At 39.8% G+C, this 17,483-nt stretch overlaps 1 protein-coding gene across 4 annotated transcripts in view; it reads right to left on the bottom strand.

Moving 5' to 3' along the window:
* LOC128025396 (RNA binding protein fox-1 homolog 3-like) overlaps positions 1 to 17,483 on the bottom strand; it is a 388,629-nt gene that overhangs the window by 322,778 nt on the left and 48,368 nt on the right. For all 4 annotated transcript variants that reach the window (XM_052611731.1, XM_052611727.1, XM_052611728.1 and 1 more), the window contains exon 2: positions 7,275 to 7,381. The gene's annotated coding sequence lies outside the window, so the exon portion shown is untranslated. The remainder of the gene's footprint in view (positions 1 to 7,274; positions 7,382 to 17,483) is intronic.

Raw genomic sequence — 17,483 nt, 5'->3', positions numbered from 1 at the left:
TTTGCCAATATTCAACTACAGTGCAAAATGTATCTTCTGTTGTATTTTATATCTTTTGGGGCATTTTTATAAATCATTCCAAAATAATAAACCAAAATCAGATGAAATCATAAGAAGACTGTAGGTTTAAAAATAAAATTCCTAAGTCATTCAAAAAAATCATTCAAAATCTAAAAATCATTCAAAAAAAAAAAGAAAAAAAGAAACATGGTCAGAACATATGATTAATCTCTTTAAACTACATTAGTGTTTTGAGGGAAATTAAAAAAATTGCACACATATACAACTCTGTACAGCAGTACAGGAACATTATTTCCATATCAGCTGCAATGTAAATTTAAAGAACTAGAATGCTACATTTTTATAGCCATGGAGTTAAAAATCAGGTTAAAATGGCTCACTGCTCTAGAGTACAAGCTCCCTTACTGTTTATTTACCAGTAAACTGAGACACTGAAACCTGTGTCTGTATGGCCGGACCTCGGCTTTACTGTGTCCTGACTTTGCTGTATGCAGACCAGCAGGTGGGTGTGCGTTGGCACTGGCAGCCGAGGAGGGGTGTGAGGACCCGGACCCCTTGAGGGAGATGGTGGGCTGACTAAGCAGCACTCTCTTGGATCCATCGGCCTGAGCTGGTGCCACCATGCCACCTGCGCCAAAGAGGAGCACTGTGGCCGCCGTCTGCTCTAACAGTCCATTCGCAGCCATCCATATGGCTCGAGCCTCGGGGGATGGAGGGTGAGGAGGTTCATTTATCTGCACATCACAGCTCTAGGATATCACGTACATGCGATTACATGATTCATTATCTTGTTTCCATATTTTCTGCATTTTATTGTAATCAGTATAATTAGGCAACTTAAACCTTGGATTTACACAAAGCTTCGATGGACTGATAATGTGCATTTTCTGCTGTTTTGGCAAATGTTGTCTTTGTCAGTCACAGCTGGCCTGTGTCATGGGCACATCTGTGTCCACTTAAATTACCCTCTAAAGGGTTGCTAAATAAGTGTCGGACCTCACTGTGCCCATTTTGCTGAGAAATTCATGCAACAACCACCGCCATAAACATGTAAGCCAATAAACATGGGCTCTATAGCTGTAAAATGTCACATTAAAGGCTGCAAATGGGACTCTTGACTGAACATCTGTTAAGTGACATGAAACAACCTGATCTTGAAAAACACAGCAGGGACTGCATAAAGCTACAATGGCGTAATTTCTCTCTATTAGATTTTCCCACAGAAAATTAAACAACCTCACTCCATTGCACAGCAGCATTAAGAAACCAGCTTGGAGCCAAGTTCACCAAAAGTCTCAATTAGTGAAAACCAACGATACTCTGTAGTGATGCATTTTGTTACAGGTCCCTCATTTTATATTGGACTTCAAGAAGTGACCCAAAACAGTACGCATTTTTACATTTTTAAAATGTATAATAAATAAAAGAATTATTATAACAATAGATATTTGTAAATAAATGACCACAAGTATAATGAATAAACATGAAACATAATATATCTATAAATAAACATTAACCTAACACTAACCTTCATTAACCAAAATCAATAACCAAAATAACCATACACTGTGCAATACTTTCACAACTTCCCATACAAGTACAAATAAATAAATAATACAGATATATTACAGGAATACTGCAGAAAAAAAAAGGAATCACACATATTCTCTTTTACAGTCCATCTGCAGTGGGATATATATGAAATGACACTCAGCTATGCATACATGTGCACAAAAAAAAAAAAAAAAAAAAAACAAAAAAAAAAGTGTTTGATTGGTATGATATGCTTTGATGTATTTTTCTGTCACATAGCATGCACACTTTGACAGTTAAATGACTGACCTAATTTCTGATAGTAACACCTTAGAAATGTGAAAGAGTGAACATGAATAAAGTTGTGGGATTGCAGATTAAAAATGCAACTTCAAAGCCTGTAGGTGCAATTTAATTTTTAATATGTTTACAGCCTACTGCAATAGCGCCAAATGTTGCAGCTTTAATTTTTTTATAATTATTTTTAAGAATGGGGGTGTGTGTTCATACATCCCTAATCCATTACATCTGAAAGGATGACAAATGTAGATATTTGCACTAATTTCTGAAGAAACCATATACAAGATGTGTTTGGTTAAAGTGTGCACATTACATACAGTATATTTAAAAAGAAAATATCCTGTGATATTTCACCTAATAACACAGTGTAACATGGCCACAAATTGTGGTAAAGGCACAGGCCATTATATAGAGCTATTGTCTCATCTTTTCCAAATCCCAATCGCTGTCAGAGGACAAATGTGGGTGAGGTATGCCAGGGCCTCAGCATGGCTGTGCTAACAAAATCACCTTTATCCACATAGACAGGTGACAGCGTCAGCAGTTGGGCTGCTGGTGGAACAGGCTGTGTCTGCAAGCCATGCTGTGCCAATGAGTACAGAATAGGAATGTATGTCTGAGAATGTGGAAACTTGTGTACATTTTCCACAGTTTAAAAGTATATAAGCATATTTAAAATTTTCTATCATAGGAAGGTGTGAAAGGTTTTGACCATTAGTGACTATGAGAGAGCTCTTTGAAATCATCATGAAAGCTGATTGTATTTTTTAGGGATGCACAATATTATAGACAGTGATAAGCAGATAAAAATGTTTCATGTTATAGCCAATAACTTAAACATCCAATATTAAAATTCTATACTATTTCATCCAGATAAATTAAAACAACAACAACCAAAAAATGCTGTAAAAATGCTACAAGTGAATTTAGGTGTCAAAACATTACAGTGTGCATGAAAAAGACAAGATGGGATTTGCTAAAGGTTACAATTATTAGAGTAAATTATTAGAGAATTATTAGTGTGTTTAACTTTAAGTGAGTGTAAAATGACAGAAAAGATAATGTAAACAGTAAAAACAAGAGAGGCACACAATTAAATATCCAATATTGACCGAAACTATAAATATAGAAAGAAATCTGTAATATCAGATGATAATATGAGTCCAATATATCATCCATTTCTAATATTTACTTTCTAAACACTTTTCTGGTATTACTGTAAAATAAAATAAATAAATAAAATAATTTATAGTTTATATAGCTGGTTTAACACCAAATATTTCACATTATGAAAGCAAAATGAGTTTAACAACTCACATTTAGAAATTCACATTTACTTTAAAGTCTGAGCTTACCATATTACAAGTCCATGGCTGAGGGAAACTCCACCATATGGCCACAAGCATGTCTACTTCAGCTCTACCCCTACTCACACATCTGGACAGCTTTATCCTTTAACTACCAATTCGCCATGTAACAAGAAAGAATTAACCAAAGATAAGACCACTGACCTGGGGTTTTACTGAGGGATAGCAGTCTCGACAGACAGGAAAAAAGGGAAGTAAGCACAGGTGTGCAGGACGCTTATAAATCCCCGAAAAAATGCTAAACTATGTATTTGGAACCTGTGTTAATGTCAGTAAGAACACAAGAATGTGAGGAAACAAACAAGCCATCCACTTTCAACAGGTAGCAAACACAAGCTTGATGGCAAAAAAGACTTTGTGGCAAAGCGTTTTGAAGAGACGCACATTTCTGAAGCTGCATGCCCTGAAGGACCCTCAAGGAGCGACAGAGAAAATACCGAAAGATCTAGTGCCTGAACAAACATCTATTTTCATGAGTCGTGTCAGTGTTTTCATGCACTAGATGGCATATTCAGCAAACAAATGATAACAAGCAAAGCACAGCAAACTCACGTTGAGGGTTAGCAATCAAAGGGAGGCAATTTACAAGGATACGATTGGCTGAGGCAGGAAGGATAAAAATTCTCAAGAGCAAGTTGAGTTCAATCTCCGCCAGGCACAGGTATGTAATCTATGTAGTGAATGACAGGTCATACTCCCCCCAACAACAGAGCTGAGATTTATACCCGTCCATCCACTTATCAAAAGTGTCATGCAGAAAAATAATCTTCTGACAAAAGAGTGATAGCACGCTTGTCCTTCGCCAGAAAAAAAGGAAAAAATAGAAAGTATTTAAGTAAAAAGAAAGTACAGCTTTCAAAATATATCTCCGCTAGGTTAATAAAGTTGTCGCAAGCTGGATTTTATGAACTCAATGTCAATAAATAAATAAATATATAAAACATCATTCGTGGGCATTCCACCCAATATGCTTATTATATTACCCTTTTCAACAAACAGGATGACAATATGTTCCAATCAAGCCTCTCGTCTGATTGGTCGATGCTGTTTTGGGACCACAAATGGCACATTCCCATGGCTACCTCGTCCAGAATGACTTTGAGCTCTCTGAACTGGAGCAGTTCTGATGGATTTCACTTTAACAGCCTTTAGAAACAGGCTGACAGGTCTGAGAAAGATGAATAAATGTCATTCACTGAATCTGCTGCGTTGATGCATGGGGGCCATGTGTCGTCGCTTGGCGAGGATGTTTGAGAAATACTACAGTTAGCTAAAACTCTTTCCCCAAATCATATGTAAGCTGGCTCAGGACTCATGACAAACATGTATGAACTGAGAGAGAAAAAATAAACTGTGCAGGAGCTGTAATTCAGCCTCCTAATATAATCAATGACTTACAGTGTGTCCTAACCACACACAACCCCACAAAAGCTCTCTTTCATGTTAATCTCAGCTTTTGTCCCAACCAGCTGTGAATGTGACATGGTTAGGATAAAATATGAGTCATATAAGTCAAGTTAAAGGACATTTTGACAGTCGCTGCTAACAGTGGAATTTCCTTGGTGTCAAATTTGACTCCACATAACATCAAATATATTTTCTGTTTCATTGTTAGTGTGCATTTTCTGGTAGTGTAGACAAACAAATTCTTGTTGGAACGTCACATGGTTATGGCACAGTGCAATATTAATGTGATCTGAGAAATGAGATGCAAGTTAAAATTGTGTCCAATTACATTTCAAGATTATCTGCTACAGAAAGTAATCGGAAGGAAGCATCTATAACAGAGCCATTGATTAATGATAAAAAAAGCAAAAAGAATACAACTTGTCTTAGATATGGGGTATCCTGTCTTGTGACATTGTTAAATTTTTGATTAAATATTTAAATTGTCATAAAAAGTTAATATTTATTTTATTCAGCAAAGATACATTAGGTTCAGAAGTGACAAAGCCATTTCTACATACACTACTTCAAATAAATTTTCTTCTTTTGCACTTACTATTTACTATTTACTAAGTATCCTTGTGTTATGTATATTAAAACAGAAAAACCATTTTCAACATTGATAATAAGAAATGTTTCTTCAGCAAAAAAAAATAAATAAATAAATACAATTTTTATTCATATTAAAATAGAAAACAGTTATTTTAAATTATAATTATTAGAACAATTAAATGTAATATATTGTAATAACAGTAAAATATTACTGTTTTTTTATGTATTTTGATCAAATAAATGCAGCCTTGGGGAGAATAAGGGACCTCTTTCTAAAACATTATAAATTCCAAACGTCTGAACAGTTGTTTAAGAAATGGTTTAATGTTTAATATACAAAATATTAAGACATGGTTGAAATTATATTCAGCATTTTCTAATTAGTAAGAGCAATATTATTTGTAAAACTACTACTGCTTTCAGATGCAAAGTTTCATTATATTCATATAATATTACAATATATCCAATATTACAAGCCACATGGAAAATTCAATTTTGCTAAAGATTTTCTATACTTTTCATATAATTAGCCATTTGTTATATATAGCAATGTGACACAAAATAAGGGGCAACATAACGTTTACCCACTGACACATCTTACCCCGCACTCCCCTACAACTGACCGAAATCTTGGCAAGTCTATCACTCATATGCCAGTGCCCTTGTGAGTCTTTAATTTTTTCCCCCTTTTCACTCTAATGGAGTTGCTGTGCCGTCCCTCATGCTGAGTATGGGAAATGAGCCTTCCTATACCAATTTGTCCTGGTCTTCCAGCCCACTGTACCTGATAGGCCACCTGCCCTGGGCCTCTCATTGCACCCATGTAGGGGGTGGCAGAGCCCTCCATGGACCCTAACCTGGAAACTCCTCTGCCTTAATGGCCACGGCGTTGCCCTATCGTGCCATGCAGCCAAGCATGGCTCTGCTCCACCAGACGCCAACACTCTCTTGGACTGCTAATGACCTCCTCCATTCCCATCTTCCGTTCTACTCCAGACACGTAGCCAACCCTTCCCCCATAATATGTTGTTCCCCGTTCATCACAAGTGCAAAGGATGACAGTTTGTAATAAAAGATTTGTATTACTGGAATGAGTCTACAATACACGTATTCAGGAAAATTATGAGATTCAGACAAAGGTTTTTGAGAGGGTCTTTTCACCGCTTTTCACAGCTTTTAGCTGGTCATGCACTTGACTGTCGCACTGTGTGAGTTCAGTAGCTCAAGTGCTCTTACAGACACTTCTCTCCTCACACCCCCCACCCCGCATACTGGGGCTGAATGAGCAACTAGCATCCCCTTGGGCACATTCATTCCTAGGGTGACTGGAGCAAGTGGAGATTGGAGTCTGTATTTACTTAAAATGAGAACAGATTTAGAATTGGAGGGGAGGAAAACAGGAATTGCAGCCAGATCCTAACATACTCTCTATACTAATTCAAGTGGCTCTTGAAATTATTCAAAGAGATTCTCAAACACTGAAGGTGTTTCTGCTGTTTGATGAAAGCAGTCATCAAACCCAGTGTTGTCCATGGACACATGCTAGTAAAATCCCACAACAAAACCATATCCCTATTCAGTACATTCCTAAACATATAAAGAAACAACCACTGAAACTGTGAGATGCCATACATGTACAACACACTCTTATTATGTGCTTTCATACACTAGAAGTGTTTCATTTACTATTGCATACTGAAATGAAGTGTTCTGAAAAATTCTAAACTACTGTATGAATTATAAATTATTAAAATTATTTGTATACAATGACTTTAAAATCATATCATTCATGCTTATTGTGCTATTCAGCTGCAACAGATGTATTACAAGATGTAAAAAGTGTGTGTGTGTGTGTGTGTATGTGAGAGAGGGGGGGTGTATGAACCTAGAAAAAAATAAGTGTGGTAAATATCTCTTGAAAAGGCAAGTACAACACTCAAATAGAATTAATCATATAAATAACATAAAAAAAACTATGCAACTCTCCCTAGACAGTTAGTTCTATTCAAGACTATACTTCAGAAATGAACTTGGGTTTTCTTGTGTGTGGCTTACCAGATCACAGAAGTCTTGTATTTTTCCGGGAAGTAGACTGGTTGTTTTCCACCGCTATCAGAGACTAGGCTTCAACTTGTAGCATTTCTTCTTGTCTGAATGGGATTCTGAGGAAAATAATGCAGAGATGAAAAAGAACTGTGAGATGCAGAGAATTACTAGCTATGCACTGCTTTCAAAAAGCACCATAACGCATGCCAAATCTAAACATGTACTCATGTTAAACAGAAGGATTTTGTGATCCTTTCTCTTCCTGTAACTGCAGTCAAATTGGTTTAAGAGCGTTAGAACCAACCAATGAACAGCCCATGATCAAATCCAGCCAATAAAAACAAATATACATGTCCTATAACAAGCCCATTGACAGAAAGAAAATTACTTTTAGTAGATTTTTGGTAACACTTTAGAATAGGTAACACTTGTAGAATAAAGTCAAGTAGAATTAGACATTAATATGTTCTTAATTAGCACTAATACATGGCTTATAATCTAGTAATATTCATGCTAATAAGCAACTATTAACTTTTTTCCTCTTAAGATCCCTTGCCAGCTTTAATGAATAATGAATAACGTTTTCTGTAACACTTTATTTCAAGGACCAATTACAACTACTAACTTGTTGCTTATTAGCATAGCATATTGGCTGTTTATTAGTACTTATAAAGCACAATGCCTTATTCTAGATGACCGTATTTTAGATCCTGTGGGGAAGTTGTGGCCTCATGGTTAGAGAGTCAGACTCGCAATCGAAGGGCTGTGAGTTCGAGTCTCGGGCCGGCAGGAATTGTGGGTGGGGGGAGTGCATGTACAGTTCTCTCTCCACATTCAATACCACGACTGAGATGCCCTTGAGCAAGGCACTGAACCCCAAACTGCTCCCCGGGGGCCGCAGCATAAATGGCTGCCCACTGCTCCGGGTGTGTGTTCACAGTGTGTGTGTGTGTGTGTGTGTGGGTGTGTGTGTGTGTGTGTGTGTGTGTGTGTGTGTGTTCACTGCTCTGTGTGTGTGCACTTTGGATGGGTTAAATGCAGAGCACAAATTCAGAGTATGGGTCACCATACTTGGCTGTGTTTCACATCACTTTCACTTTTTCACTTTCGTAATCCCATACCTAAATTTAACAACTACCTTATTGACTATTAATAATAAGCAAATTAGCAGTCAATTGAGGGAAAACTCTTGGCTAATATATATTTATATATATATATATATATATATATATATATATATATATATATATATATACACATGAGTATCTGAAAAGCAAAAAGTATTTGAGAATTGACTTGGACTCTGCTTCAGAGACTTGCTCGAGTTTGCATATCACTGCACCAAGCACAATCTACTCTCTCTCTCTTCCACTCCTGGATGGACAGCAAGCTGGAGGTCATCAATGATGCTGACGGAGAAAAATATGATGGTTTTTTGTGGAGGCCTGAGGCGGCAGGCAGGCTCGGGTCAGCCCTCTACCTTGCCCAAACAGAACTATTCATTTCATTGCCCTTGTACAAGCATGAATTCAGCACTGAACATTTGTTCTGTGTCTTTTTCAGAGTCTCTCACCTTTCTTTGTACCCCAGGTCTGTGGCGCATTTGAACTGCATCTAACCGAGACTGTTCTCTCTCACTTTAACACACTTTTAACAGTCATTCTCCTGGGACGGTTATTGCTACAGTTGTACTCCAGTTCTTTCTATTCCAGTGCTCAAGAAGAATACAATTTATCTTGTTAAGCATCCCACACATCTTCCATTTTTAACAATACCTTACCTTCTGAAAGATATTTTTTGTTTTTTCAAATCCAAACTCGTATGACTATCTTTCCAATTAACGAAGTACCAATTTGAGAATCTGCCCAGTGATTGGACTTGAGTGCACAATACTTAATTTAATTCCATATTAACTGCATTTATTCCTGCAAAAAGAAAAAAGCAGCGCCCTCAGCTGTAAACAGATACCATTCCACGCAAATCTGTCTTCTCAATCGCTTGATCAGGGTATCTGTTCTCCAAAGTGTTTCAAGAGCCAGCAGCTTTGGGGCAGACAGCTTTGAAGCCCCTGGAAATACAACGCCAGCACTGAGAAAAGCTCCACTTTAGCTCCCCGTGTCCGCCCCTCGTCGCTTTTCTGGCAGCTCGTACAATCCCTCTCCTCCAACATGCCTTCCAAAAATAAGGACAGACGATCTCAGGGTTCTTTAATGAACTGTCAAGCGCCTCAGCTCCAGGTTGTACACAAAGATAGGCACCTCAGCGGAGCTCAAACTTACTGTACAGAATAGAGTAAAAGAGAAACATGTAGAAAAAGGCTTTCACCTGAGTATTTCTATCTCGTGTTAGGTGCTCTCAGGTTTATGGCAAAGTAAGCATTCTAAAGTGTTGATTGCTGAAATGTTAATTTGCTTGTGCTTGACCTTTATAGTATTTTGGACAATAGAAAATCTGAGGTGACACATTTCACGCAATGAGACTCCTCGATGACGCAGATCTGTGTGTGAAAGAAAAAAGGCCAGTGAACTATTTCAGCTTTTGACTAGACATTATTCAGAAGTATTTATAAAGTTTTAATCAAAATCACTGTTCTCCACCAGAAGTACTTTTCTGTACTGAAAAAAAAAAAAACATTAACGCCAATCTATGATAAATGGAATGCACAATCTAATATATCTTGTTACGAAGAACATAATTATCAAAAATCGTCACTTCAAAGAAAAAGAAACCGCAAAGGCTTGTAATAAAGCTATTGTAAGAAAAGGTCTTGTTAAAGACAGGAGCTTGCTTTAACCTGAAGGCTGAACATGCCTGCACATACTCACACTCACATCCACACAAAAGATGTTGCCACGCAAGAACGCAATGTACAATTACTTTGTGATACAAAACCCACACATTAGGATAATAAAGAACATTATGCCAGTTTAGCACAACTCTAATGATAGACCGCTGAAAATAGAGCCTCTCTCAGCTGAGGTACAAGGACATGAAACTGTGTGTGAACTTGCAGGCAAGCAGACAATCATTCACAGAGTATGATTCAATAAACTTTAGTGAAAAAAATTGTCATTATATTAACCAGTCAATAGTTGCAGGTTATAACAAATCCAAACAACCTTCTGCTTTCTAAGCAACACTAATTTGATTGTCTCTGATATTGTGTTATTTGAAAGTCTGCTATCATGGAAGAAGCAGCTCATTCAGAAAAGGGATGTGAGGATTATGCACATGTATGTTATTTGTGCTCTGTTGCATTTTCTGTGACAGCTGCCTGACATCAGCACCAATTGGGATGGCTGCAAGCTTGTTTCTAGTGAAGGGGACACAGATTTTATTTTTTTTTCCAAAAACAACTTTTGTGTCTGCAGCACCCTGATGCAAGTTCTACACCAGAAATGAACAGCGTGTCAAAATAAAACTGCTCCCTCAGTAATCAGTGACGCTGTCTACACTGGATGAATCCATTGCTGCAGGTTGCAATGTACTTTTAACAGAAGGACTCTTTGTTTCTGTTTTACAAGACATTTTGATTTCCCTGTTTGTCTGAAATAAAATAAAAATATTACTTTTTTGTTAATACAATTATTTTGTGTATATAATATTAAATTATAAATTTTACCAGTCACAAGGTAGAAATATTTATTACATTTTATAAGTTAAATCCTAAGTTTCTTATTGTAATAATAAAAGCTTCATACTCATCGGGAAGAAGGAGGCGGGAACCGGGGCACAATCAAATAACACTTCAATACTCAAAATAAACACAAAACAGCGCACCGGCCCCTCGCGGACGACTGATGCGCGCAAATAAAAACCAAAACATAAAATATGTCCCAGGCCTGGTCCTCTCTCGTCCTTCACTATAGTCGCTCCAGTTTTATATCCTTCCATCTCCTACGTGGGACTCGATACCGGCGGTGGGGCGCAGGTGTAGCTCATCTCCAATCACTACACCAGGCCTCTCTCCTCCTGTCTCCTGACAGTATCGCGTTGTGTCTGTTGTCATGAATTGACGTATAACGTCATTACCAATCAAAACGCACGTTTATTTAAATGCAACATGTGGGCGTTTTACGCTGATCTCACAGTATTTCCTACATATTTTACTACTGTAGGTGGCTTATTCATTCGAATGACCACACCTAACCCCACCCTTAAACCTAACCCTCACAGAAATCATGCTAAATTATGATTTATTGAGCATTTACATTTTCGTGCACGTCTGTTCCCTGGGATCGAATCCATGATAGCATGATTACATATCAAGGTATAACGCAATAATCTACTAACTGAGCTACACGAAACGCAAACCAGAGGGCAAATAATAGAGTACAAAACATTAATATGAAAACGACCTTTTGCCGATAGGGGCGCAATTGTAGTATACGCTCTGATGGGTCGTAATTCAGGGATTTGGACAAACGACCTATACAAGCGTATTGGTTGGAGGACAGGTTGATTAAATGACAAAATATATATATATATATATATATATATATATATATATAGAGAGAGAGAGAGAGAGAGAGAGAGAGAGAGAGAGAGAGAGAGAGAGAGGTTTAAAGACTCATTCTCGCCCCCTATAGATTCGGCTAGGTATACATCCGCGCTAAAATATCAAGGTGAAAGTCTTCATAGCTCGCTTACTATATACCCAGCTCCCAATCCAACTTTGAGAATAGATTAACGGCGATATTATTTTTATCGCCCGATAAGAGTCGCACGTTAACGTAGCACGTTAACGCCGATAACGGCCCACCACTAATATATATATATAAATGGCTACAGTTTAAAGGTACAGTAGATGGCACTAGGGATGGGAGTCATAAGGAATAAAATATTATAGTTTCTCAATTCAACTCGTTTAGTACTTTTAAGGAAGAAATGTTCAGAAAAATATAAGAAATTCTAATGTCGCATTTATTTCACAAAATATAGAGCCAGTTTTCTGTTCCCAACACTAGATGGCAGTCATTGGGGCAAACAGCCCCATAAAAACATCATATAAACATTGGTTTTTAGGCTGTATATTGTTTTAGAACATTACCCATTCATTATAGGGATCCCTGCCTGATAGACTCTGCCTTTTTTTCTCAAGAAGATTCAATTAAGAATATGTCAAGGGGCCTGAGGTGCCTCTTATATATAGCTTAACTCCAGTTGGTAAACAACTCCTCGCCTATTTTCTGTGTTTGGTTTAAACTCAGATCTCAGAGGACACACTAAACTCCACCAACAGTGACTACACTGTCGAAGAAAACGAAGAAGCCAATGGTCCCCAGAAACCCTTTTTGTGCATGTATAAAGGATTTAAAAATAATAAAATGCAGCTAATTAAAATAGTGTTTCCATGAGATGTTAATGAGGTTTTTGTAACACTTGGGTGGACGTCCTTACATGATGTAGTTCTAATCCCACTGAGTCAGTGCTCTTTGTCCTTGCATAGCTGGCAGCTATAATCCACAAAAAAAAAAAAAAAAAAAAAAAAAATACTAAGTCAAACATAATTACCGAGCAGTCACATCTGCACATTCAGAAAGTCACTGCATTACTCATCATCAACATCAGCCCTTTTATTCCAATTTTTGTCATAAAAAACACCTAACCGTGCTCAGTGTCTTCCTTTGGTTTGTGTCTCTCTCTCATGACTGCATTCTCATTGTCGACGTCTGGCTCATTTCAAATGAAGCATGTTGCGGTAATGAGCCCATGATGATATCAGCCGTCATGTGTAACCACACATCAGACTGTCAGCAGTTCTGCTGCGGGCTGAAGGTGAGGGGAGCAATAACAACGTGTTTTTGTAAGGCTGCCGCCCACTCTCTGGCGCATTCGGGCCCTGTGCGTGCAAGCCTCGAGGGAAAGCTCCAGACGAGGGCTACAGGATTATGCTTTCTCCTCGCCAGATTGCGTGTTTATGCTACTACGTTAACCGACAATATTCAACAAGCACACATTACTTTCTTTTACAAGCTTTCTTAAAAGTGTTGTGCAAACAAAAGACAAAGAGCATTTAAAGCCACAGGTAAAGTAAACACATCCCAAACAAGGTGGTCAGTTTCTCAAGGGGGCAAAGAAACACACATGCCTTAATTAGGTCAAAACGAAGAGGTCCCCTCCACGGGCTGCTCGATCACCAAAAAATAAAAATAAAAACACCTACAGGCTTCTTTCTTTACAGGCTTAAAGCTGCATGTGTGTTCAAATACAGTCTGTTCTATCAAGAATGCAAACCGTTTCTTCCCCCATTACCGAGCCAATTACGGAGATAAAGTGGACTCTCAGGAACGGGAGTGCTCTCGTTTCTAACATCTTTAGTCCTGAATTCGACACAACACACAATGAACCTGACACAATGCACCTGATTTGCCTAAAAACATATTTCACAGGCTGTGTGGGAGACCAAAAGTACCTTATACAATCAGATTGACCCATTTTTGGAAAGATACACAAAGCAGTGAGGTTATATTAGAAGGATACCATGTACAAACTTAAGAGGCAGAAGCTCTACAGCGCTACTGTCTGTATTCATATTCTTTTCAGTGACTGTAAAGGGTCTTATTTGCTTAATCCTTTAAAGAACAAGAAAAATTGGAATTCATGCTTAGTGTTGTATGAAGAAAAAATTGGAGAAAAGAAAGTGTGGTCAATATTCGCAAAATCATTTTGAATACTATGAAGTGATGCAGCAATAAATATGTTTTGGACTAGAAAGTCTGAATATAAACATATTTGAAACACTCTTTTCTACACTATTTGTCTAAATAAATTACAAATAAGACACTAAAATCTCAAATAAATAATTTCAAAAAAATGAAAGTCAGAAATTAGGCATCACAACATTATAATATAAAATATGAAAAATGTATATTCATTTTGAGATTTGCAGTGTTATTATACTAATTATATTAAACAAAAAAAACTTTAACTTGATGCACTAAAATAACTAAAGCAGGAATAAAAATGTATTAAAATATATGGACAAAAAAAAATATTTTAAAAATAAATAATACTAAAAAAAATACTAAAACTTTCAATACAATTTAAATGAAATAGAAAAAATATCTAAATGACTCTAAAATAAAACTAGGTTTGCAAAAGACAACATTTAACAGTTATTCAACTAGTTCTTTAGTAGTGTTAGATGACAGCAAACATAATTTTCAGTTGCAAAAGACAAATATCTTAATATCAGCTGATAACCAAAACATTGTGTGCACCTTTTTCGATAAGGACAAACAACTGCAAGAGGCTTCTAAGATGTCTATTTTCATCCTCACGAAGGCATGATCTGTGCTCATTAATGATTCCTTGAGACTAAAATCTGCTGAGATCTGTAGATATATAGTCATGTAATGTTCCCTGCTGGATTTCCTATCGATGGGCTAAGTGTTTGCCCCAGCGTTGGCTATGCAGAAGAGTGTAGTGTGAGCATTTATTGTTGTGGGGCAGTGGCAACTTACACCCTGCCTATCTGGCTTCAGAGTGCGGCCATCAGCAGGGTCTCCGGGTTGATTGGCTGTGGCACTTCCTGAGTGCCAGGCAGAGAAGGATGTGACAGAGTGAAGGGACGCACTCTGGGGAGGGGTGAGGGAGACAGAGCTACTAAATAAAGTCACAGGTCTCTGCACTGCCCAAAACACTGCATGGAAACAAGACAAATGGTGTGTGTGCGCATCCTAATCTGACCCTATATTTCACAGATAAATGCAAAATGTGCCAAAAAAATAAGAAACATAAGTTCAACAAAAAGTATAGAACTGGTTCTATAAAAGTGTGTGTAATTTATAATATTTTACATACTCAAATGCACACAATAATAAATTATATTCTAATGTATATTAAAATATTTTAATTGCAAAAAATGTCACAATATTACAGTTTTTTTCTGTATATATATATATATATATATATATATATATATATATTGTCACGGGAGGAGCACAAGACAGACACAGTGGGCGTGGCGTCAGGCCTCGGAGAGGCTTTTATTAACAGAAATCATAAAACAAAGGGAATAAAAGTGGCCAAAGGGGGAAAGTGTCCAAAATAACAGGGAATCTGGTGTCCTCGTCGTGCTGCGGGATTTGTGTAGGTCGGGCAGTGTTCATCGAGGAAGGGTCCAGGTAAGGGGCGGAGTCCGGCGGCCGCACGCGCTCCCCTCCTTGGTCCGGGGCGCGAGGGGCGGCGGCTTCATCTAGCGGCCACATCTCTCTCGTCGGCCGCGGCGCTGGTAGGGGATGGACGGCCCGGCATCCTGGCCCGTCGGCCGTGTAAACGGGTGCGGTTCTCCTCCGGATCGCGGGTCCGGCAGCTCACGTCTTGGTGGCGCGGGAGTCCCTCAACGCTCCCTTCCTGGACCCACGAGGACACCAGCGTGCATGCACGGGGAAGAGACCGGTCTCCCGAGGAGAGGCGCGTTGGGCTTTTAAACAGCGGCGGGGATGAGGCTCCATTCACATCAGGTGTGCCCCATCACACGCCGCCAGCCCTGACTCGTCCAGCGCCCCTCCTCTCACACACCCACTCCAGTCGGGAGCCTGGTGAAGGGCGGCGATTTAGGACGGGGTGCCGGTGACAATCAGGGAGGAGGCAGCTGACTCGTCACATTCCCCCTCCCAAGCGACATCCCCGTCCCCAGAGCGCCACCCACACGGGAGTGCTACCATCCTCAACCAGACTCCAAACGGTCGGAGTGGGCGGGGATTCCTCTCCGGGCGGTCCTCCCTCTCGCAGCGCACCAGAACAGGGACAGAGAAACCGGGTTTTAGTGACAGCCTCAACCAACCAAAGGGTAAAATGACAATGGAAAAGTCACTTACCCCTTGTGTGGCTGGGAGGCTGTCCCCAGTTTTCCTCCGTCCCAGTCTGGGTTCTCACGAACGTTTGCAAGCGAGAGGGAGTGACGTCACCAGACGTTTCCCAACTGCGCTGTCTAGGCTCCGCCTGCCCGCATTCTCCACCAGTGTCACGGGAGGAGCACAAGACAGACACAGTGGGCGTGGCGTCAGGCCTCGGAGAGGCTTTTATTAACAGAAATCATAAAACAAAGGGAATAAAAGTGGCCAAAGGGGGAAAGTGTCCAAAATAACAGGGAATCTGGTGTCCTCGTCGTGCTGCGGGATTTGTGTAGGTCGGGCAGTGTTCATCGAGGAAGGGTCCAGGTAAGGGGCGGAGTCCGGCGGCCGCACGCGCTCCCCTCCTTGGTCCGGGGCGCGAGGGGCGGCGGCTTCATCTAGCGGCCACATCTCTCTCGTCGGCCGCGGCGCTGGTAGGGGATGGACGGCCCGGCATCCTGGCCCGTCGGCCGTGTAAACGGGTGCGGTTCTCCTCCGGATCGCGGGTCCGGCAGCTCACGTCTTGGTGGCGCGGGAGTCCCTCAACGCTCCCTTCCTGGACCCACGAGGACACCAGCGTGCATGCACGGGGAAGAGACCGGTCTCCCGAGGAGAGGCGCGTTGGGCTTTTAAACAGCGGCGGGGATGAGGCTCCATTCACATCAGGTGTGCCCCATCACACGCCGCCAGCCCTGACTCGTCCAGCGCCCCTCCTCTCACACACCCACTCCAGTCGGGAGCCTGGTGAAGGGCGGCGATTTAGGACGGGGTGCCGGTGACAATCAGGGAGGAGGCAGCTGACTCGTCACATTATATTAGGGGTGTAACGATACGCGTATTCGTATTGAACCGTTCGGTACGACGCTTTCGGTTCGGTACGCGGTACGCATTATGTATACCGAACGGTTCGTTGGAGTAATTAATTATATTTGAAAAAAAAAAAAAAGAGAGAGAAAGAAATATAATGATATGCGTTCAACAAGGTAGCCCAATAACCCAAACAACGTAACAGGCAACGCCCCTGACACTCCCGAAGAAGAAAAAAACACCATCTTATATGTTTATGTTAGGCTACTCAGCAGGCGCTCGCTCACTCAGTACACGCTGAAGGCTCGTTGCAAAATAGCCAATGCGTTTAACAGACTAGAAATGAGAAGATCCTCCAATAACCAACAGGTCTGGTGTTTGGGTGCACTTTGGATTCCCTTTAAGCTATAATGGTGATGGCAAGAGAGTGGTGGATAAATAAACAACGGTATGTCGCATCTGCAACATGACAGGGTACACCAGCGGGATTACAAAAAAAAAAAAAAAAAAAACAGCGGGAATATCTGGGATATATGCGTCAGTACTATCTGGGAAAAGACGAAAAAAAGGA

This window comes from Carassius gibelio, chromosome A12 (genome assembly GCF_023724105.1).
Source record: "Carassius gibelio isolate Cgi1373 ecotype wild population from Czech Republic chromosome A12, carGib1.2-hapl.c, whole genome shotgun sequence".
NCBI classification, from domain to species: domain Eukaryota; kingdom Metazoa; phylum Chordata; class Actinopteri; order Cypriniformes; family Cyprinidae; genus Carassius; species Carassius gibelio.
This window is presented reverse-complemented; position numbering and strand designations above follow the sequence as displayed.